The sequence below is a fragment of the Pinus tabuliformis genome, chromosome 9 (genome assembly GCF_031772625.1).
Source record: "Pinus tabuliformis cultivar Carrire ecotype Pingquan chromosome 9, CPIR1, whole genome shotgun sequence".
In the NCBI taxonomy this organism is placed as follows: domain Eukaryota; kingdom Viridiplantae; phylum Streptophyta; class Pinopsida; order Pinales; family Pinaceae; genus Pinus; species Pinus tabuliformis.
Genome location: NC_142307.1, coordinates 1,696,324,850 through 1,696,348,244, shown reverse-complemented (window position 1 = coordinate 1,696,348,244; position 23,395 = coordinate 1,696,324,850). Strand labels below are relative to the sequence as shown.

Genomic DNA, 23,395 nt, shown 5'->3' with positions numbered 1-23,395 from the left:
TGATTGTGACTTTCTTAGACACCTTCTTTTCGTCCTTCTTGGTTGGCTGCTTCTTGGTCTGTGCACTTGAAATATATTTCGTTGTTCAGCTGGTGTCTTGTTCTGTCTCTGTGCCTTCCATGGGTGGATTTTTCCAATCACGTGGCCAATTTCTGACCACTTAGGTGATGTCATCATCAGTGACTGTTGACACCTAATCCGAAACGGATGAGGTGAAGCCGGACAGTCATCTAGAAGATGAACTGATCCGTTTTTGTATATGTATAAATAATAATAGTTGAATGAATAATATCACTCAGTTGTTTTGCGCTCATTAATTTCTGAGCTAACCTGGCCTGACATGGTATCAGAGCACAGGTCCCAGGTTCCAGAAATAGCGTAACTCCTCTGCTGCCTCATGAAACCTCTGCTCCCTGGCGCACCAGCGCTGCATACGCTCTCTGCTATTCTGAATAGCCTGACATCCCTTCTGACATCGCTGCATACGCCCTCCCTTTCCGCTGGTCTTTTTTTGAAACACTAATTGCTCATAACGCTGCGTTGAGGTCCGTTGCTGTATGTGGAAGTCGTGGAAGAGAACGAAGGTCTCCGCCCGGTTACCAATACTATCAAGGAAGAGAACGGTATCGTTTTATTACCTGCATTTTAATGTATTGAGAGCTGCCTGTTAACATATTGAAGACCTGCATTTCAATGTATTGAGAACTGCCTGTTAACGTATTGAAGACCTGCATTTTAATGTATTGAGAGCTGCCTGTTAACGTATTGAAGACCTGCCTTTTAATGTATTGAGAGCTACGCCTTTAAACGTATTGAAGCCTGCGTTTAAACGTATTGAAGACCATGGTATATGGTGCTGGTGACTGCGCCCTTTATTAAACACTGTGGTATATAGAACTGTGACTGCGCCTTTATTAAACGCTGTGGAGACTGCGTTTTTAAATTCTGGATGCGTATTTTAATGGCAAGCTAACACTGCGTTTTTTAAATGCTGGATGCGTATTGTAATGGTGTATTAATACAAGCTAAGACTGCGTTGATGTATGATGACTGTGCGTTTCTAATACAGCATTTTCATAACAGTGGTATTGGTCTTCCATGTCAGCGTTTTCATAACAGTGGTATTGGTCTTCCATGTCAGCGTTTTCATAACAGTGGTATTGATCTTTCATAACAGCGTTTTCATAACAGTGGTATTGAGCGCCCTCCTTTTCAAAACAATGGTATTGGTCTTCCATATCAGCTTTCCCGAGTTTTTTAAACAGTGATATACATATGTTTTCATATGAGCGCCTTTGTTGAACAGTGATATACATTGATATATACGTGAGAAATGATATGTATATGAGCGCCTTTTTTGTTTGATATATGTAAGCAGTGAGCGCCCTTTTTGTTCAGCAGTGATATATGTAAGCAGTCATATATATGTGAGTGCTATTTTTTTTGTTGAGGTATTGATATATGTAAGCAGTGAGCACCCTAGTTTTGTTGAACAGTGATATATATATGAGCAGTGATATATATATATGGAAAATGCATAAGGATATCATATAAGGATTTTTTTCTCTCTCAATAGAAGTGTTTTTTTTGGCAGAGATATTTTGTTACAGTATGCATTCAAGAGAAAGAAGAAGATACTTCAGAGGCAGGGGGGGCAGACACCCTCAAGAAGAAAAGGCAGACTTACATTGCATTCACTACAAACAAAAAGGATCTCATGATGCTTCTACATGCAAGCTACCATGGGAAAAGATTGAGCAGAGAAGAAATCAGCATAAAGGTAAAACTGATGACTCAGATAAAGGTAAAGCACCTGAATCCGCTCACTATATTGAGGCACAATGTAACATTGGAGTAAATGAAGATCTGTTTAATGCTTCACTTACTTCTTCGAAAAATTACTGGTTGCTTGATTCAGGAGCAACCTGTCATATGACTCATAGGAAATATTTTTTTGAAGATTTCACTGATAATGTTGATGGAGCAGTATACTTTGCAGATCAGTCAAAAATCAAGCCATCAGGGCTTGGCACAGTCAGGCTTAAACTGCCTGGTCTTCCAGACTTTCTTCTGGATCATGTTCTATATCTCCCACAGCTCAAGAGAAACTTGTTGTCCCTGGTCCGCATCCGCCAGCAAGGTCACTCCATTCATATGTTTGATGGAAAGCTTGAAGTAAGAAAGGCATCTGACCATTCACTTGTCATGAGGGGTATAGAAGAAGAAAGACTTCTTAAACTACAAGGAACCTCTGCTCATGCACAGCATTTTTCATATATTTCTCATCATGATGAAGGTACACTTCCATCAAGTTTATTATGGCATGCTAGATTTGGACATCTAAACTATGATAGTCTCCGCTTGTTGAAGAAAAATGGTGTTGCTGGTTTGCCTACAATTCCTAGAAAACATAAACAATGTGATGCTTGCATTCTAGGAAAGCATAGCAAACAGTCTTTTCATGATTCACATTCAAGAGCACATAGGAAGCTTGAACTTATTCATTCAGATTTATGTGGTCCAATGCCTGTTCCTTCTGCAAATGGAAATAAGTATATCATGACATTTATTGATGATTACACCAGAATGTGTTGGGTTTATTTTTTGAAGAACAAATCTAATGCTTTTCAAACATTCAAGAATTTTCATAAGTGGATTGAAAATGATGCACAATCTCATATTGGGTCTATTCGCACTGATAATGGAAAAGAATATACATCAAATGAATTTGAACACTATCTTCGCCAACATGGGATTAAACATCAAACAACTGTGCCTTATAATCCTCAACAGAATGGTGTAGCTGAAAGAATGAACAGAACAATTTTGAATATGGTACGATCCATGCTTTTCTTCAAAAATGTAAAGACAATGTTTTGGGCTGATGCTGTTCTATGTGCTGCATATATAAATAATAGATGTCCATCTAGTGCTATAAGAAACAAGACTGCTTATGAATTGTGGTATGGACATGTTCCTTCGGTAAAACATCTCAGGATATTTGGTTCCACCTGTTATGCTTTAATACCAAAGGTACATAGAAACAAACTTGGTGCTAGAAGACGTAAGTGTATCTTCCTGGGGTATTCAAACACATCTAAAGCATACCACCTTTATGATGAAGTAAATAAAAAGTTTGTTTTATCTAGAGATGTCATTTTTCTTGAATCATCCAAATCTGACAGTGCTGTTGAGCGGCAACTTGATCGCTTGGATAGATTCACAAAACCAAAATCATTTCAAGAGTTTGATAATCAGATTCCACATCTTGAAGGGGGGATTCCTATACTAGATCAACATGTGGAATCTTCTTCTGAAGAACAATCTCCCCTACATGACACTCCAACAACGGATGATGCTTTAAGTGATGTAATTGATAGAATTGGGAGACTCAATCTTGATTCAGACCCAACTCCATCAACAGAACAGCCTGGACCATCTCAAAAAGGTCCTCCAAAGTGGCTGACAAAGACACTTGAAAGTGTTCATCCTGATGAAATTGGAAAAACAGGAACCAGAAATTCAAACCGACAAGATGGAGGTGATGTAGATAACTCTAATTCACCTGTTGATATGGATGTTACTTATGATTGTGAATTGAACTTGTCTACAGATTTTGAACCAACTTCCTTCCAAGAAGCTGCTTCTCATGATGAATGGAAAGAAGCGATGCAGAAGGAGTATGATGCCCTCATAAAGAATGGCACTTGGAAGCTGGTTGATCCTCCATTTGGAACCAAACCAATTGGCTGCAAGTGGGTCTACAAGAACAAGTACAAAGCTGATGGCTCACTTGACAAGCACAAAGCTAAGCTTGTGGCAAAAGGTTTTGCATAGAAGGAAGGGGTCGATTATGAGGAAACTTTTGCTCCCATAGCAAAATGGGCCACCATCCGGACACTCTTTGCACTAGCTGCTCAGAATGGTTGGAAAGTCCATCAAATGGATGTAAAAACTGCATTCTTGAATGGAGATCTAAAAGAGAATGTTTTTATGTCCCAGCCTGAAGGATTTGCTGTGAAAGGACATGAACACAAAGTATGCAAACTTGTGAAGTCCTTGTATGGCCTCAAACAAGCACCACGAGCCTGGTATGAAAAACTAACTGAGCATCTTCTGAAACTCAACTTCAAACATTTTGATCTTGATGATGCAACTTTATTTGTCAAGAAAGTTGGCAAAACAGTTGTATATCTTGTGGTATATGTAGATGATCTTTTAATGACAGGGAACAATGAAAGCTATATTGCATCCATAAAGAAAGAATTAGGAAATTTTTTTGAAATGACTGATTTGGGCTATGTTCATTACTATCTTGGCATTGAAGTAACCCAACATCCAAAGTCCATATTTCTTTCTCAAAAGAAATACATTGGAGATTTGTTATACAGATTTGGTATGACAGAGTGCAATCCCCTTTCTACTCCAATGGAACAAAACTTGAAGCTCACATCTACTGAAGGAAAAGAATTTGAGGATGCAACAAAGTATAGACAGCTTGTAGGAAGTCTCATCTACCTAACTACTACCAGACCAGACATTTCATTTGCTATTGGAATCCTCTCCAGGTTTATGCAAAAGCCTTGTGAGGGACATTGGTCTGCTGCAAAAAGAGTTCTAAGGTACTTGAAGGGAACTCAAGACCTTGGAATCAAGTATACACAGGTGGACGACTTCAACTTGATTGGATACTCTGATTCAGACTTCGATGGAGACAAAGAAACTGGGGTATCTACTTCAGGATATGCTATGAGTCTTGGATCAGGAGCTGTCTCCTGGAGATCACGCAAACAATCAGTACCAGCAGATTCCACAACAGAAGCAGAATACGTGGCAGCAGCTGAAGCAACGAAAGAAATTGTGTGGCTCAGGAAAATTCTTGAAGATTTGCAAGTAAAACAAATACAATCTACCCCACTCATGATTGATAACACATCTGCAATAAAGTTGGCCAAGAATCCAAAGTTCCATGATCGTACTAAGCACATCGATACTAAATATCATCTGATCCAACATCATGTTGAGGCCAAAACAATCCATCTCCGTCATTGTTCCACAAACGAGCAAATTGCAGACATCTTCACCAAAGCGCTTGGGAGAGAAAAGCTTGAAAGATTCAAAACGATGCTTGGACTCACCAACATCCCTTCAGATTAAGGGGGGGAATGTTGACACCTAATCCGAAACGGATGAGGTGAAGTCGGACAGTCATCTAGAAGATGAACTGATCCGTTTTTGTATATGTATAAATAATAATAGTTGAATGAATAATATCACTCAGTTGTTTTGCGCTCAAGTATGGAAACTCTTACCATACCTCCTTTAGTACCTTCTTGGCGCAGATGTGTACATGGTGAAAGTCTTCCTTGAAGTCTACAATCTCTCTATATTGTTCGAATAAAATAGGTGACATCTTTAGCGTCTAGTTGATCATGGTGCATAAATCCATTTCAAACAAGACCTAGAACAATTTTTTCTATGTAACACGGTTCATCTCCTTGGAAGCCCACAACAAGGCATATCTCATAGCCTCATAGATGTCAGGGTCCACAGTAGGGAAATATGACTCCTCTGGTGTTCGCCATGATATCAATGCTATCAAGAGAAATAACCAAACATAGTGGAATTGCTTTCTCTCATATTGTTCCTCCCAACAGTCATCCAAAAATTCTTGGCACAAATATTCTGCCAAGTTAAACTGAACTCCCTTGCTACATTGCTCAGCCAATGATACGACCAATGTGGGTACCTTTTCCACTTGACACTTCCTCATTATTTTCCTGGCCAAGATGTGCGTGAAAAATCACACAACCTGATCATTAATGGATATGATGAGAAATCCACGAGAGTTTGTGATCGGATCATAATCCTTCTTCATCGTCTCGGCCAACATTTTCTCCTGCGATTTTTCGACAAATGCATCGGCGGGGTTTTCTCCTTTGTAGGGAAGCATAGTTATTATTCTAATCAGCATATCATCAATGGGGATTTTCATCCCCAACCATAGACATCCATCATGCACCAATGGTAATGGCTGGCACACAAAGATTGTGTTGATATTACTGCACCTGAAGTGTGAAATATGTAGCATATTCAAGAGCCCAGTGCACTAAATTCCTGCTGCCCACATCATCAATTCGACACTTGTTACTCCAACTTCTTCATAGTAAACTGATTTTAGGTACTTGCTAGGATTGAACTGGGGATACTTTCTCCGATCGTTAAGATCCCAATCCTCCATGCATAATTGTGGCACCTTTGCCAAGAAATCTCCCTCAATCTACACCTCATTTGGTAACAATGGTGTAAATACTTAGAACTTGATAGCATCTGGGTCTGTGGTAACCTTTGAGGTTGAATTTCAGTCAGCATATAGGGTGGCAACCTAGAGATCAGTTCCACGTCTTCTGCATTGATATATTCTACTCTTTTGACCACTTCTTCCATATATGAATCTTGGGGTTGCATTCACTGCTTCTCCTTGTCGGACCTCTCCTTAGTTCTCTTCTCCTTAGTGATTTTTCTTGGCGATTTCCTAACTAGAGGATCATGTAGTTTGCTTCCTTGGGGACCTCAACTCGATTACATGCACTAGCACTGTATAAATCATGAGGAATCCTAGCACTCATCTAAGAAATTCTTGTTCAATCTCCTACCAATTCTTACCCGCCTTGCAAGAGAACATTCAGCTCACACTTAAGCGAAAAATCACTAGTCAAAATATTAGTGAGTAAAGTGTTCAAATGTGGAGTGGGTTGCCATATTTATAACATTTTTGAATTTCAAACTCCATTATATCCTTCAGATCCACCTCATAAATGTGAATTTTGTAGCATATTTGCCTAGATATGCCCATTAAATGCATCTCCCTTGTTATCACTTAGAAATTCCAAACATCAATTTTTTAAATATTGTCAAAAGGTTGCTATTAGTTTTGGTCTGGTCTTCTCATCTTGTTTTAGAGTCTAAGAGTTTAAATAGGGTCTTGTTAAGAGTCTTGTTGGTATGACAAAAGGGGTCAATTCTCTGCTTTGGTTCATCATTGGTCCCATATCTCACATGAACATCATATGTCAAAACTTGTTTCAAAGTTCTTATGCGCTACGAAACTGTCTAGGTGATTTCGTAGCGCAAAAACCTAGTCTAGGTGATTTTGTAGCGCAAAACCTAGATTTTGCACTGGCTACACTATGAAATCGGGGATTCGTGCAGATCCGAAGAAAATCTTATCTAGCTGTCAAATTTGTCAAAAATCAGTTATCCTTACTACACTTGGTCAGTCCCTGAAATAAAGGAAGCCAAATACATCAGAAAGTTCAATACAAGACTGAGAGCTGGGATTAGAGTCATGAAGAGGCAAATAGAGGACTTGAAGATACAACTAAGCCAGCGGGAAGGATTTCCTTAGCTAAGGAAAATCACGCAGTAAGTAAGGTTAAATCCTTAAATTTTGATGATTTACCTTTTTGAATTTTTCCTTGAAGAATGATGCCTCTGCATTTAGTTTTGGATAACTTTAGGATAGATGAAAAGGACATTCCAAGATAAAGAAGATTAAGACAGTCGAATTTTGGCATTAAAACTGTGTTTTTGTGATTACACAACAGTTTCGTAGCGGGCTACGAAATGCTACGAAACTGCTGAAACTGCATGTTATAAATTCTGTTGACCAATTGCGAGTGACAAAGGGTAAATATTTTTGAAAAGAAGTTTATGAAGAGGATCATTAACAAAGTGTGAACATCCAACAATGGCAAAGCAAGTAGAGAAAGGACATATATGAACTTTCAAGCTATGTGTTATAAAAATGGTCATTACTCATAGCTAGTTTTGTTCATGACACTTCAAGAAACATAGGAGTTTTTGTCTTCACACGTATACATGGGCCAGGTCTACAGTACATGAAAACATGGCAATCCAATAAATTGTTTTGTAATCAAAGAAGAACAACAAGGATAATTGATTTCGAATATCCTTGTGGAGACCAAAAGCAGAAAAATTGGGGCAGTTTCCTACTTTCCAGGAGTAGTTAAGAGATGAGACATTGAGGCCAGCAAGCAGTTTCAAACATCCACCAAAGTTAAACTAAAGGAGACCACTTGTCAGAGAATGAGTTTTGATTGTAATAAATGCTATTACCAGCATGATGTGGAGTTAGACTCCTAATTGTCTTAGGTCTCTAAAACTTCCAGTTAGAAGTTTGTTGCATTTAATAGTTAGTTAAAGTTTGAGTAGGTGTCATAGCAAGCAGAATTTGAGTTCCCCTCATGCTGGAGGAGGAATCTCAGCTATGTAAAGAATTCTATATATAGGAGAGAGAGCAATGTAACTAGGGTTGGAAAATTATTCAGAAAAGATCTCATATTTGGCTTTATGTAAAGACTCTATTTTTTTTTAGTAATATAGTACTTTGGCTCTGCTTCTCAGGAATCAGAAGGAATTCGATGCTTTGAATGTCTTGTGTTGTTCTTCTCTCTTTATTTACAGTGGTATGAATGTGTGATTACTTAGAAATCTCTGATAGTGCTCTAACTTCCTTTACACATTTATAAATTGTGTGGTCCTATGTTTTCTGATACATTCTCCATATGTTGAATTCTTATGCCCTGACTTCTATGTAGAGCTAACCTTACTGTCAATACTGAAGCATATCAGACTCCATAGGCCCAATGGATACTTTCTAATTGTGTTTCCACCACTCACATTTTTACATTGGTTTCATAAGAGTTAGCCATCTTACTCGCAATCAAAAATCATTAATCCTTTGAGAGAGTCCTCTCAGGTTGAAGAGGCTAAGCCTCAGCCAAAAGTAGGTTTGAAATAGTTACTTAAGGTCTACTTGATTAGCAACCTATCAGGAACCGATTTTGAGATAACACCCCCAGCTCCTTTTAATAGAAATTTTCTTGTCAAATCAACTGTAGCAACCCCAACAATCATATTATGGATGAGCTATGTCAGACCCTTCCCTGCAGCATGGTTACTCCTTCTTTGTCACAACTTCCTCCATCTGCACCATCCTCTTGAATACTGTGCAACACTTCCTCCTTGATGAAGTCCGTCTTTAGTAGAGTAGTTTAAAGTCTCGTGCTTCCTTCCAACTACCTGTAGCATTAAGACTTTTTTCCATTCATATAGTCATTGTGCAGTCCCAGGGATGAAATTGCCCCTATATATTTTCAACCTACTAGAATTTACTCGCCTAGAAATAATTCTCCATTCAACTTCTTGAGTTGAACTGCGCCACTGTCTGAGATATCTTTGACAATGTATGGTCCTAGCCAATGCATTTTGAATTTTCCTAGGAACCTTGCAAACTTACTATCATACAACATAACCAAGTATCTATTCTTGAATTTTTTCTGCTTAATATGTCAATCGTGCTAGACCTTTTCCTTGGCTTTCTGCACTTGTTATCGAAATCCTACAATAAAGCGATCTTCGTCGAGTGCGAGCAATTGTTCGAATATCTCCTTCATATTGTTGCTATCTACCATTTGCGTGACTATGGCGATTCTAAGACTCGGTACTATTTATTACATAGACATTATGGCTTGCTGTCCATAAACCAATCTCAATGGAGTTTGTCCCTTCAACTTCTTGTAGGTAGTCCTGTATGCCCATAAAACTACTCGTATGCATGCATCCCAATTGTTTCTATTGAAGTTGCATACATTAGTCAAAGCATTCTCTAAATTTTTTTTGAAGCCTCAATCATGTCATTCACTTGAGGATGATAACGCACGCTCTTCTGATGATGTGCCTGAAATTCTTCCATCAATGATTCAATAGTGCTGTTTAGGAAGTGCGATCCTAGGTCACTCATCAAGATCTTTGAACACCCAAATCTCGACAAGATATATTCAAAGATGAATTGCATAGCAGTGTCTCCACTGCAATCCTTTACTGGTTGTGCTTTAGCTCACCTGGTCAAATAATCCATCGTGGTAATAATATGTATCATGAACTAGTCTTCTTTCTCGGTAGATTGACCAGACCAACAAAGTCAATCACCCACTTACCAAAAGTTTGCAATGTGACCTGTGAATTCAATGGAAATTCATCCCTTCTTGATGCTCTTCTGGTCCTCTGTCATACATCGCAAGCACTACAATATTCTTTGGAATCCTTGTCCACCATGGGCCACCATAGTCCCCCCCTTAAACTCTTCTACACGGCGGATTTCCCTACATAGTGTCCTCCTATGACAGCACTATGCGCTTCTGCCAAAATACCGTGTCATTCGTGCTCAAGGGCATATATGAGAAATATCTTGTCCGGGCCCATTTTATACAAATTTCTGACAATCAGAGAAAAATCCACAACTCTAATTACAATTTATTTCTTCTATTAGGTTGTATATTCCACAAGGGCTAATCCGATAGACAAGAAATAAATGATATCGGCAAAATGATCATCATCAACCCTTACTGCAATGAGCTGTGCATTGAATGATCACTCTTCAATGTTTTATGGTTCTTCACCAGTCTCAATTCTGGACAGATGACCCAGTCCAACATTCAATCATCTTGGCTTGACTATTACATCAAACTCATACTCTTGGAACAACAATAGCCACCTATAGATATTCCCCCCCAAAAAGGCTTGTTCACCAATTACTTCACTGAAGAATGGTTCGTAAACATCTTGAAGTGTGCACCTAATAAGTAATGCCTAAATTTCTGGAGTGAGTACACCATATCCAAGCCCTCTCATTCTATTGTGGAATAATTCCTTTCTAACGTAGATAATTTTCGACTTGCAAATGCGATGGGATGATCAAGATCGCCTTCTCCTGGCTACGTTAAGACAACACCCAACTCTATGCACAACACATCTACATGAACGTGGAACTCCTTCTTCCAATTTGGAAACACTAGGATCGATAGAGTGACCTTGTTTTCTTTTAAGATGTCAAGGCTATTTTGACATTCATCATCCCAACAAAAGGTGACATCTTCCTTCAGTAATTTTTCCATTGGCATAGTGATCTGCACGTAGGCCTTGATGAACTTCTGATAATAACCACTATGCCCTAGAGTCATGTGTAGCTACATCACATTATTCGACGGATCCAGATTGATAATAAAAAAAAAATTTGCAGGGTCCACCATCAACCCCTGCTTGCAAACAACATGTCCAAGTGATATTCCATATGGAACACAAAAAATACACCTTTTCAGGTTCAGCAAGATTTGATATTTCTTGTAGGTATCCAACATCAAGTGCAGGCTCGAAATGTGCTTCTTTAAAAATCCAAACATTGTCTAGTAATCAAAGTAAACCTCCATAAATTTGTGGATGTATTATTTAAACGCTGTGATGACAGCTCTGGAGAATATCACAGGGGCATTCTTCAACCTAAACAGCATGACTGTATACTGAAACGATCCCCATTCAGTAGAAAAAGTGGTCTTACTCCTATATTTCAGCGTGATCTAATATGATGGTACCTTGAAAAACCATCTGTAAAGGAGTAGGCCTCCTGTCCTCCCACATTATCCAATCTTCATCAATGAGCGATGTTGGGAACGGGTCATGTGCTCATCTGTCACTCAACTTTCTTAAATTGACACAAATCCTTATGTCACCCTTAGTATTTTTCTCTTGCACTACCATAAGGCTCATCCATTCGGATTAATCCATAGGTTCAATTATTCTAGCTACGACTATCTTCTCAAGCTCCTCCTTCCACGGTCATATTATGAAATTCTATTGCATGTTGCAACTGCATGTTCTAATCAAGTTGTACCCAAGTCATTAGCTCATTTGGTGTCTGGAAAATTCCTTCTTTTATTTCCTCAAGGGCATCATCGATACACTGAAAACCATCTTCAAAGCTAAAGGTCAATATGAAGATTTCCTTCAGATCATACCAGTCAGCGGTGCCACGGTGCATCTCTGTTTTGAGATACCAATTCATTGGTATCATATCCAAAGTGTTGACAAATATGTGTACCCATTCTGGTTGAGGTTCTTTGCCCCATGTTGTAGTACAGTGAGACAAATGTTCTCAGGGATCATCCTTACCATTATACTTCTCTACGAGCTTTGTGTTTACATGACCAAATCTAAACCTCATCAATCGATGATACTCTTTCCAATCTCCTATATTGTATTTATGCGTTCATCACCATAGCACATGTTAACCTCAAAGCTATATCCAAGGCCTAGAATCACTATTATTCTTCTACATCCCTTTCAAACTCATCAGGAAATAAGCTGACATCACCTATCCCATCATAGTAATGTAAATTACGTACCTTTGTTGAGATTCAACGAAGATATTTTGTAAGTATGTTACAACGCATAGTAGAAACTTTATGTAACTGGTTCTATTAGTTCTCCAAATCCTCATCAGAGTTCGAGACACATGAACTCTCCTTTTCCCAGCTTATCCTCCCATCTGCAATGGGGTTGATCCAATCCTCATCTTGCACTGTTAACTTATAGATTTTTTCAATATATTCATCACCATATTCTTCATGGACAAGTTCTGTATATGGTGCTCCTTGAGAGGGGTCCAAAGAAACAATGACCCTGGTACCATTCTTCTCGAATACCATACTTATTCATTTCATATTGATTATAGCATCCATATCAAAAGCCCAATTGATTTGAAGTAAAGTGAGATAGGAATTGTTGTCATCCACAATCTCAATGACTTCAAAGTCTGCTAGCACACTTACTCCTTCGATGTCCACAACAATGCCATGAAATCGACCCATGAGGATGATTTTCTATTGATTTTCCATGCACAATTGAATCGGTGACCATTGTAGCTTTGGTTGCTCCATTTGCTCCCAGGCCAGCTTCTGAAATACATTTTTATCTAGTCCCAAGTCTAGAATTACTTGCTCCATTTCAAATTTACCGATCTGTGTAGTTAATCAAATCTATCGGTTGATTCTTTTCTTATTTCTATATACTTTGTTTACTACGCGTTATTTAGGCTATGGCTTCTCTTTACCAACACAATTGTCAATTAGTTCTTGCAATCCTTCCAATACTTTTTGATCGCTTAGAAAATTAATATATGTATGCAGGAAGGACATCAAAATGGTTGGATCAGGGTTCTTCGTCATAGTAACCACTTCAGGATTATTCTTCCATGGTACTAGTTGCATCTGCATCTTCGATGTCGAAGCTCCTGGGTCCATGAAACTCTTCTTCGATTCCATGAATATTTATTTCTCCCTCTGCATATTGAACCCAATACTCTTTTTTCTAGCCTTCCTGAATCATGTATCTGCCATAGGCTTTTTTCCCTCTGTTTATCTCCTCCTGTAGGCGCACCACTTTGTGTCACTATGTTAACACTTGGATTAGCTTTGTGTGGTTCGTCCCTCATCATTTGCAAGTTTTGCATAGGCTTCTAATTCTTCTCTTCCTAACTTTTCTCCATAAAAATAGAATAATCCTCTATTACATTGTCGAACTATCTACAATACTTACAGGAAGGGGTAGTGGGGCTCTAACAATCACACACAAAATGTCCAGCTTCTCCGTAGTATAATCTGACCTCGACCTCATCCAACACCCCCTCCTCGACTGCATCCTCGACTCTAAAATCCTTCGCGGGCTGCAAGTGAACCATAATCTTCCTTTGTGTGGCCTTCAACTTGCATTTTATATGTCGTAGTTTGATCTATCGTCAAATCATAGCTACGACATTTTTTTTCATCATGTCCTACTGACTGGTAGAAGTTACAAAATAACTACTTTGGCAACTGTACATATTTCTATAACAAATAACAATGGTCAGTCGGGTGCTAGCCTACAATTTGGAAAATACTACACCAGACACTCGATCCAGTACTTGGTCTAGCACTAGGTTCCGGCTTCAAAGGATTAGGACCTCTAGAAGCCAAATAATCACGATAGACAAGACACTGGTCGTTATAGTGACCTTTCGCTTTACACTTTATGCACCAAAATTCTGAGCGTATATCAGGCAGATCTTAGTTGCGCTTCTTCAAATATTGTATCTCCATATGTAAGCTCACTAACAAGGTTTGTATTTACTGAAATCCTACATGAGTATGCAGTACTAGCAATGCTTCTAGCTTCATCTGAATTTCTAATGCCTCAGCTTGTGATGCGATCTTTTGTAATAGCGGTAATCTGAGATGTAGTAATAGTGTAGCTATATACCACTCTTTACGCTACTCATCAAAGATCTGAAGGTTTACTTGTCCCATTATTTTTTTAAATCTTTGATCTAATTCCAAGGCGACTGCATTGACTGCTTGTTTAATCTCTTTTATATCTATAATGCACTGCAACTGTGACTTTGGTTTCTTGAAATCTACGTTCAGTGCTTTCTTTGTATCAGCTAGTGAAGCACCTGGGTTTGTTGTTCTGTACTTAATATACCATGACAATGCTTTGTCCTACAGTGCTGTGACAATCTAAGATTTCTTCATATCTTCATAATTGATCTCTTGCGCTTTCCATACATCTTTTGCGACAAACCAAAATTGGTCAGGATCCTCTGATCCTTGACCGTTAAAAACATGCATCTTTACTGCATTAGCCATATTAAATGGGGGAAGTTGAGGTGTAGGTGTATGAGGTGGAGGTGGAGTGGTTGGATGGGGAATCCCATAAGTTCCTTCATTATTAGATTTAGATGCAGCTCTAGGCATGCTAGGGTTTCTCCTTTCTTCTTTGCTTTCTGATTCACCCAATAATGGACTATAAATAGTTTCAATGAAATTATCACAGTCTATTCTGAATCTCTTTCCACTCCACGTAGATCTAGTCTTTCTTCCTTTAAACATCAATTCACTTGCATGCGTAGTATTGTTATAGACATTTTTGGGCACTGCAACCCCAATCATACATGTCCATAAACCAAGGGCTTCTAAGTCCCTAAAAGTGTTGCTTCACACCCTAAAGGAACAAGGTCAGCTGATTATATCATCTCCCAGTAGTTCTCCACAGAAAACTGCTTAGAACTGGTCAAAGCTGGACCATACAGACTGCCCAATGCAGAGGGTCCGATGCATATCACCTGCTCAGTGAAAAGGGTGTGATGCATACTGGAAAGCCCTTCTGTAGGGTGTGATGGATGAGAGTAGAAAAATGGCAGAGACAGTTTGCAAGGTGGATCGTCATGGAACCTTCCAGAAACTTCTCCTGTGACACCTGCCTCTCTGAATTCGCCTAGGGATGAGTACGAGATCATCAATCTCCAAGTGGAATCAAGAACTATAAGGGAGAGGACACTAATCAAAATCCCAGAAGGTGACTCACCCCCCTGCAATCATCTATATATGGATCCCTCATCCCAGAGATCCAGAGGCTGGAATTTTGTATTTTGTAAGGAAGTGTTGTTGGTTTCTTGGTGGAATATCATAGTGTTGGGTGATCTAAGCTTTTCATGAGGTGAAGAAGGACTTTCACGTGAGAGGATGATGCTCGGTCAGAACAATTGGTTGTAATCCTCTTTGATATTCTTGATATTAATAAAGCTATTCAAGTTTTCCTCCACATTCTTGTATGTTTGATGATATATGCATTTGTGTGGTCAATATATATCTGATCCTATATTTTTTATGATTGTAGATCTCTGTTCTTCGATAGTATTGTGCTTCTTTGATCCCACAGGTGTTCTTTGAAGCTGGTTAGACGAAGGAAAAGTGGCAAGGATCTGTCAGAAGGGAGAGGAAGCAAGCAAGGAATCAAGCGCAAGACTACTTCTCATAAAGTAGAGCAAAAGTAGTTTTAGTTTGTTTGTTTCTAAGATAGTTACCAGTCTTAGTGGGACTAGCAGCTCCGAGTGGACACTAGGTTTCCCAATAACAAAATGGCGACTCCACTGGGGAGAGAATAGATTGTTTGCTTGTATATACTTGTTTGCTTTATAAACTTACAGATGGAGCCTGAAGTTAAGCCAACTAGCCTTCAAACTGCATTTTCTATGCAAGTGCAAAGTAGATCAATGTTGCTTCAGTCTATCTCTGGGTTTTGTTTATAAATTGAACAATTGATTTTCAAACCTTCTAATTGCCCTAGTGGTGGCTCCAGTAACCTCATTAGATCAGCCCCTGTGATTTCTATTTACTGACTATCATTAGCTCGGCCTAAATCCTTGAACTAAGCTGCAAACTGTGACCCAGAACCAAGTTGAAGTCTTGTCCCTGGATCATCGCACTTTCTCCTCTTGGGAATCTGGATGCATCATACCTCCCATGTGTAGTAGGTGTGCTGCATCACACTTTCCCTGTGTTGCAGGTGCGTTGATCAGACAAGACCTCTTTTGCTCTCAGACTTTAGTTTTTTGCTCACTCTCTTTAGCTTTATTCAGGAGTTTTGTTGTCTGTGATCAGTATACCACTGTAGAAACTCCCTTATTTTGCATGATTCTGCCTCTATAATACAAAGAATTGTGAATGTTTTTATGTATTGTGCACCATTTATAGTTCTCTTTTACAAAAAAGTAACATAATAAAACTGTCGTCTTTTGATTTGGAAGTGTCGCAAGTGTCGTTTTCTGTCAAAGAAAAGAAATCTATTGTTCTTGATGGTCGATTATACATTCACTCTTGTATTTGATTTGAATTAGTAGTTTTTCAAGTGTCGAAAGCAGTTTTCAATTCAAAATTGCAAAGTGTCGTCATTATCTTCCTTTCATTTTTGAAAAGAAATTTGTTAGTACTGTCGCTTTGAAAAGATAATTCAGATTTGTACTTAGCATTCTTCTTGTCATTCACACATTAAGAAAGCTGAAAAAAATACATGCATGTGCATTTGAATTTATACTGCTTGTTGGTTTGATTTAGGACAGTGCATCTAGTGTGTGCTCTCTGCTCTATGTTGAAAGAATATCATCTCTCTTTCTTTAGTAGCTAGGATTTTCATTGCAAAAAGAAGATTAAACGATTGTTTATCATCTTAGATTTCATTTTAGGAATTATATATCTACATCATGCAGTGAACCTGAAAGGCAAATTTCTTAAGAAATATCAACTGTAAAATAAATTCAATGAACATAAAAATGCTTTGGAACCTAACACACAACATCTAGAAGTCTAGGCTAGAGACGTATTCCGGTGTTGTAAATCCTGGTAACTGTCGCTTTCATTGTTGGTTGGGTGATTCCTCCTCTTTGAGACGACAAGTGCCAGTATACACTTGTGCTCCCACGTACCATCGAGTATATATTGGGAGAGTAGAATAGGTTATATCCTTTATCCATAGGAAGCCATGTCTACTGCCCTACCGATCGCAATGCACTGAACACAACATTCGGGAAGATTGACTGTCGTACCGTAAAAAGTATTCTGCAGTTTTGTGATTGGTTTGGTAAATCCTCTGTTTAGATTTCCAGAGTAGTCTCTTTCATTCCTTTTCAGACTACTTAAAGGAAAATGTCCATCTGAGCACTTGTCACTTCAGGCTCATTAAAAATCGAAGGCAACTAAAGTCATCTTTTGTTTTTTCTCGACTCTTAAAAATTGAAAAAACAAGTTGTGTCAAAGCGTCTAAAATTTATTTTAAATCAGAATAATATCACCATTCCCGCGTTGGTCTTAGGTTGAGAAAAATGGAGTCCACCAACCAAGCATTTCCCCTTGGAGGAAATCTTAGTCCTTTCTCCTCTTGGGGAGATGTTGGTGCACCTCATATGGCCACATTGTCACTTCCAAGATTGACGATCGGCTTGCCAGTATGGCTCTTCTTGACCTCTATCGTTCAGAACACCATGATTCCTGAACAATCGAGTCAGAAACTAGATGATACTAAAGTTACCCCCCAACCTTCTACTTCGTCCGATTCTCCCTCTCCCCCTTCCTCTTCGCTTGATGAAGCTGGTAAAGCCAAAAATCAAGTAACTAAGAAGGAGAAGAAGGGGAAGGAGAAGAAAGAGAAGAAGAAGAAGGAGCCAAAGGCAAAAAGGGGTAACCGGGCATCGTCTAGTGAAAATCCGCACACCGCACCGTCCAAGCCTAAATCTCCATGTGTCATTTTCAGAGGAGATCACTATCATCAAGATTGTCCTTGTATCCCTTGGATCTTAAGGGACTGGTATCCTCAGTTGCACAATCCGGTGTCATCAACCTCTGAAGATCATGTTGAAAGTACACCATCAACTAGTGAAAGTGAAGCATTTGGACAGAAAAGGAAATGTAAATTTCCTTGAAAACTGTGTGAAGGCGATCACATCATCCACCATTGTCCCTTCCTAGACGAAGCTAAAAGATTCTTGGATAACCATCCTGCTTCACCGCTACGGCTTCCTCCTGGATACAAGAAACTCTTGCCGAGTCCATCACTGGTTGAAAATCCAACCGACACGCCATTGTGGTCAGTCGAAGCATCTGCCATTGAAGATAAACCCGCTGAATCCATACCAGACAAAAGTCAAAAGGTTGAGGCGGCAGTCGACCTAGTCTTGTCTTCAGAAGGTCCATCGTCAGATGATACAGTCATCGAAGAGAATGAGAACGACACCATTCAAATTCTTTTCATAAACACAAACTCTGATGAACATGGGGGCAATCTACCCGTTCCTTTACCGTAGGAAGGAATTTCATCAAAGTCATATCCGATCGTCTATTCGGTCCCACCTCCAAGTAACCTAGTTGTTTCCTTCGATTGGAATCTACTAGGCAGACCCCGTTTACTGGCTAGTGTACCATTCTGAATCATTGTACAAGCTTACAGAATAGTCATGGTCGGTACCATCATAGATGAAGAGGCTTCTGTGAGTATCCTTTCCTCAACTACTTGGAAAGCGTTTGGTTCACCATCGCTTCCGCCTAAGATGAGAAATCTGACAGGCTTCAACAAAGGAACGAGTCGACCATTAGGGATCCTTCCCAATGTGCCCATAACATTGAGAAGGAAAACTATTTATGTGAATGTAATGGTAGTCCAAGGACCTCTATATTATAATCTACTCCTTGGGCGTGACTATATTTATAGCATGGGAGCCATTGTCTCCTCACTCTTTAGAGTAATGTGTTTTCCGCATGAAGGCCAAGTGGTCCAGCTCGTAGACCAACTTTCATTCCCCGGCTCACACATAGCTAATAGTCAAATGCCATCCCTAAATGGTATTTTCACGCAAGGAATGTCTTATCAATCTCCGGTCCATCCACCTAAAGAGCACGAGTGATTCTGGGGGACAAGACTGAAACCCAGGGGGCATGCACCCTGGTCTGTTTCGGCAGGAAAACCTTGGGTATAGGGTAGGTCTCTGCGGAGGATATATGACTAGTCTGACACACCTGTCCATTTGGGAAAATTGGATTAGACTGGAATAAGATTCCCTCATCAAAGTTATGTGAGTGGAGGCGACCGTGCCACTCACCTTTGTCTATTTTAGTAGACATGGTCAAGGAAGTGTTTTGTCTGTGGTGGGGATGGAGCAATCTTGCAAATGCGAGAACTTCCATATGGTAACCTAGAAACTATACTTCTCTATTCCTGGGGGCATGCAAACCTTTTTGCCTGAAAGTAAAGAGCGACCATTTATTTTCTTAGTTTGTAGTTTCTCAACCCTTTAAACTCATAGGATTGGTCGTTCCTAGCTTACATAATGAAAGGATCCGGAGTAAAGTTTCGAATGGTGCAAGCTCCCTAAAAATTGAACCTATCGATGAGACATCCTTATCATACGACTGGCACGAGCAGTTTTTATGTGGAATTCAAGCTCGTTAAAAATTAAACCTAATAAATGAGCAAATGTTTCCCCTAGAGTTTAAGCTCATTAAAAAATGAACCAATCCCCGGTAAATTACCATTGTGAATGCATTATCATCAACTTTTGAGCCCTGGTTGTGTTCTTACCATCACCTCCACTCTGTTTTAGCTGATCATTCACCTCCATTTGATTGTTTACCCATTTTGAGGGACAACTGTGAAGAGTGATCCTGTTAGCCATCCTTGTGACACTACCGTGATTGGAAAATTCCAAACCTTACCTAGAATCAGCTGCTACCTGAAATTATCACTCGTTCCTCAAAAGACGAGTCTCCTTTAAGCTCTTTTCATCTAACTCGTAAAATATGAAAGGATTGCCGAGCAATGGGCCTCTCTAGCTCGTTAAAGCTACCGGAAGTGCTATCCCTCCTCTATATTTTAATCTTTTTGGACCTAATGGATTATTACACAAAAAGATTGAGCGCTTGTTTTGTTCGGCTCGTTAAAATTACTGAAAATTCATCCCTTTCATATTATTTTATACTTTTTAGGACTTAAGGGATTATGTGACGAAAAAGGATTATTGGAGTTTCCTTTATGTCCCTTTCAGACTCTCTAAAATTTAGAAGGACTGAGTTATCTTTGTCGTTAAACTCGTTAAAACCAAATAGCGACAAACTTGTCCATATAGACAAGAACCAGTTTCACTGTCGCTAGGATCGTTAAAACATAGCGACGGGTTTGCCCGAAGGGAAAATTATAGAACAAGCATATGTTATCCTCCTCAAGCTTGATAAAAATAAAGAGGTACTGGTCAGCAATGACTGGGGAAAAATTGGAAAGAAAACTTGAAGAAACTTTATTGGTAGCAAGTCGCTGTTGAACATGACACTTTCACTCCACATTCGAGTTGGGTTGGGTTATTCCGTTCACCGGTCATATCACCATTGGTCCATTGCACCATCCATATTTGGGGTTAATGCTACCAATCCATGTCAGTGTCATCGGTATGTTCAAGAGAAGTCGCTCAGAGAATTCACCTGTGTCTCATCCGCTGCAATACACTCACGCTCCATTCTTTCATGACCACCACCCTGAACCCTATATCATCAGATCATTTTCATCTCCGAAATCATTTACTCCATCCCGTGTCATAGATGTGGGATTCATTAAGGCCCTCCTATGACGGGTTGCTTCTTGTCGACATCAACTCATTATCCAAGAAGTTGACTTAGGAACAACCCTTTCAGTACGTTGAAGCTTGCATGCCTCAATGGTAAGTTTCTCACTTCCGGCGACAGGTTTACATCAATGGCCTTCAACCGAAAGATTTTGCATGGTGTTTGACGCCAAGTCCATTTTCACACCACGTGAATTGTACTGCAGTACCTTGAGGGTCATCATCATTATCGGTGATTCCTCTTGTGCTTGTTAACAACTTACATCATTGGCTGGTAATGAGGTGATGTCTTTCCATGTTCGACTCCAGAACATCTTTCACATGGATCAACTTGTACTCTGAGTGAAGATTGGACGAGTTTGAAGACCCCAGATCTAGTTTCATCCATCTGGGCTATGATATATTCAGGAAAATAAAGACATCAAATGTACATCATTGTTGCACAGATTATCATCCGAATCAAAGGATGTTGACTCTATCAGAATCATTAGTCTACCAGACAGATGGTTGTCTGTATTATGTACATGAAAATGAATTTATAAAGCTGAGCATGGGAATGTCCGCCTCAGCTAGATCATGAAAAATACTATGAAGATAATGTATTTTATTGTATCTTATTACAGGTCGCCTTCCAGCTCGAAAAAACTGTAGATCCTCATGATAAAGCATTTCACTCGACATCAAAAGATTAACGACCTCATGCTTTAGGGGGCAACTGTTATAGATATTTTTTGGCACTGCAACCCAAATCATACATGTCCATAAACCAAGGGCTCCTAAGTCCCTAAAAGTGTTGCTTCACACCCTAAAGGAACAAGTTCATCTGATTATATCATCTCCCAGAAGTTCTCCACAGAAAAATCCTCAAAACTAGTCAAAGCTGGACCATACAGACTGCCCAATGCAGAGGGTCCGATGCATATCACCTGCTCAGTGAAAAGGGTGTGATGCATACTGGAAAGCCCTTCTGTAGGTTGCGATGGATGAGAGTAGACAAATGGCAGAGACAAGTTTCAAGGTGGATCGTCATGGAACCTTCCAGAAACTTCTCCTGTGACACTTGCCTCTCTGAATTCGCCTAGGGATGAGTACGAGATCATCAATCTCCAAGTGGAATCAAGAACTATAAGGGAGAGGACACTAATCAAAATCCCAGAAGGTGACTCACCCCCCTACAATCATCTATATATGGATCCCTCATCCCAGAGATCCAGAGGCTGGAATTTTGTATTTTGTAAGGAAGTGTTGTTGGTTTCTTGGTGGAATATCATAGTGTTGGGTGATCTAAGCTTTTCATGAGGTGAAGAAGGGCTTTCATGCTGAGAGGATGATGTTGGGTCAGAACAATTGGTTGTAATCCTCTTTGCTATTCTTGATATTAATAAAGCTATTCAAGTTTTCCTCCACATTCTTGTATGTTTGATGATATATGCATTTGTGTCGTCAATATATATATGATCCTATATTGTTTATGATTGTAGATCTCTGTTCTTCGATAGTATTGTGCTGCTTTGATCCCACGGGTGCTCTTTGAAGCTAGGTAGACGAAGGAAAAGCGGCAAGGATCTGTAAGAAGGGAGAGGAAGCATGCAAGGAATCAAGCGCAAGACTGAGGTTGGTGTCCTTTGTTCCTCTCTTATCTACTTCTCATAAAGGAAAGCGAAAGTAGTTTTAGTTTGTTTGTTTCTAAGATAGATACCAGTCGTAGTGGGACTAACAGCTCCAAGTGGACACTAGATTTCCTGATAACAAGTACACCCTTCTCACATAAGAGCATCTTAATCTAGAGCTTTAATGAATTCAAGTACTTGCCTCGCGAGTCCATGAAAAACTGGCACTCAGCTTCTATGTAGGATACCGATGTGTCAATCGTGAATTCAGTAATAAAGCCTTCGAGAACACTATAGATCTAGTAATCAACATCTCTTGTGATCTTATTTTTAGTGTCCTTGAGTCGCTTAATCATGTCTAGGGTTCACGCAATAGGCTCGCCATGCTTCCAATAGGTCTTACCTTCAACTAGTTTTGAAAGCCACTCATGCAACTCATTAGCGGATGATATGAAAAATATCTCATGCAGATCTATAAAGATATATTTCTACCACCACCTCTCTGTTGACAGGCACAAATTTCTATTCTCTTGTGCTACAAATTTGCGTAGCTTCAAATCGACCCAATCTTGAATATAGTTTCTGGTCGGATGTCACATCACATATCCCTCAGATAGATCCCAGTCTCAAAAATGGAACCATGTGTTGGATTAAGGGGCTTAGAACCAAGTTCAGAGTTAGCTACACTAATCAACAAAACCCTTTATCACTGACCCTTTCAGCAATGACCTTCTCACGAAAACCACAATCTCACCTAAGGCGATATTGGGGGATGTTGGAAACAGGTTTTTGCATCTATTACTCCGCTACACGATCTCAATATTATTAATGAGCCTCAGTATTGCAACAAGAACGCTGCAACTCCAAACGCTACCAACATTAATTATCAACTCGAGGTTCATACAAACTTAAAAGGTATCAACACTATATGTGCAACATACAATGTTTCATT

The 23,395-nt window shown here is 39.4% G+C and overlaps 1 pseudogene; it reads right to left on the bottom strand.

Annotated features, from left to right (window-relative positions):
* Nucleotides 1–346: 346 nt before the first annotated feature.
* Nucleotides 347–23,395, bottom strand: part of LOC149155408 (uncharacterized) — a 161,305-nt pseudogene continuing 138,256 nt past the window's right edge.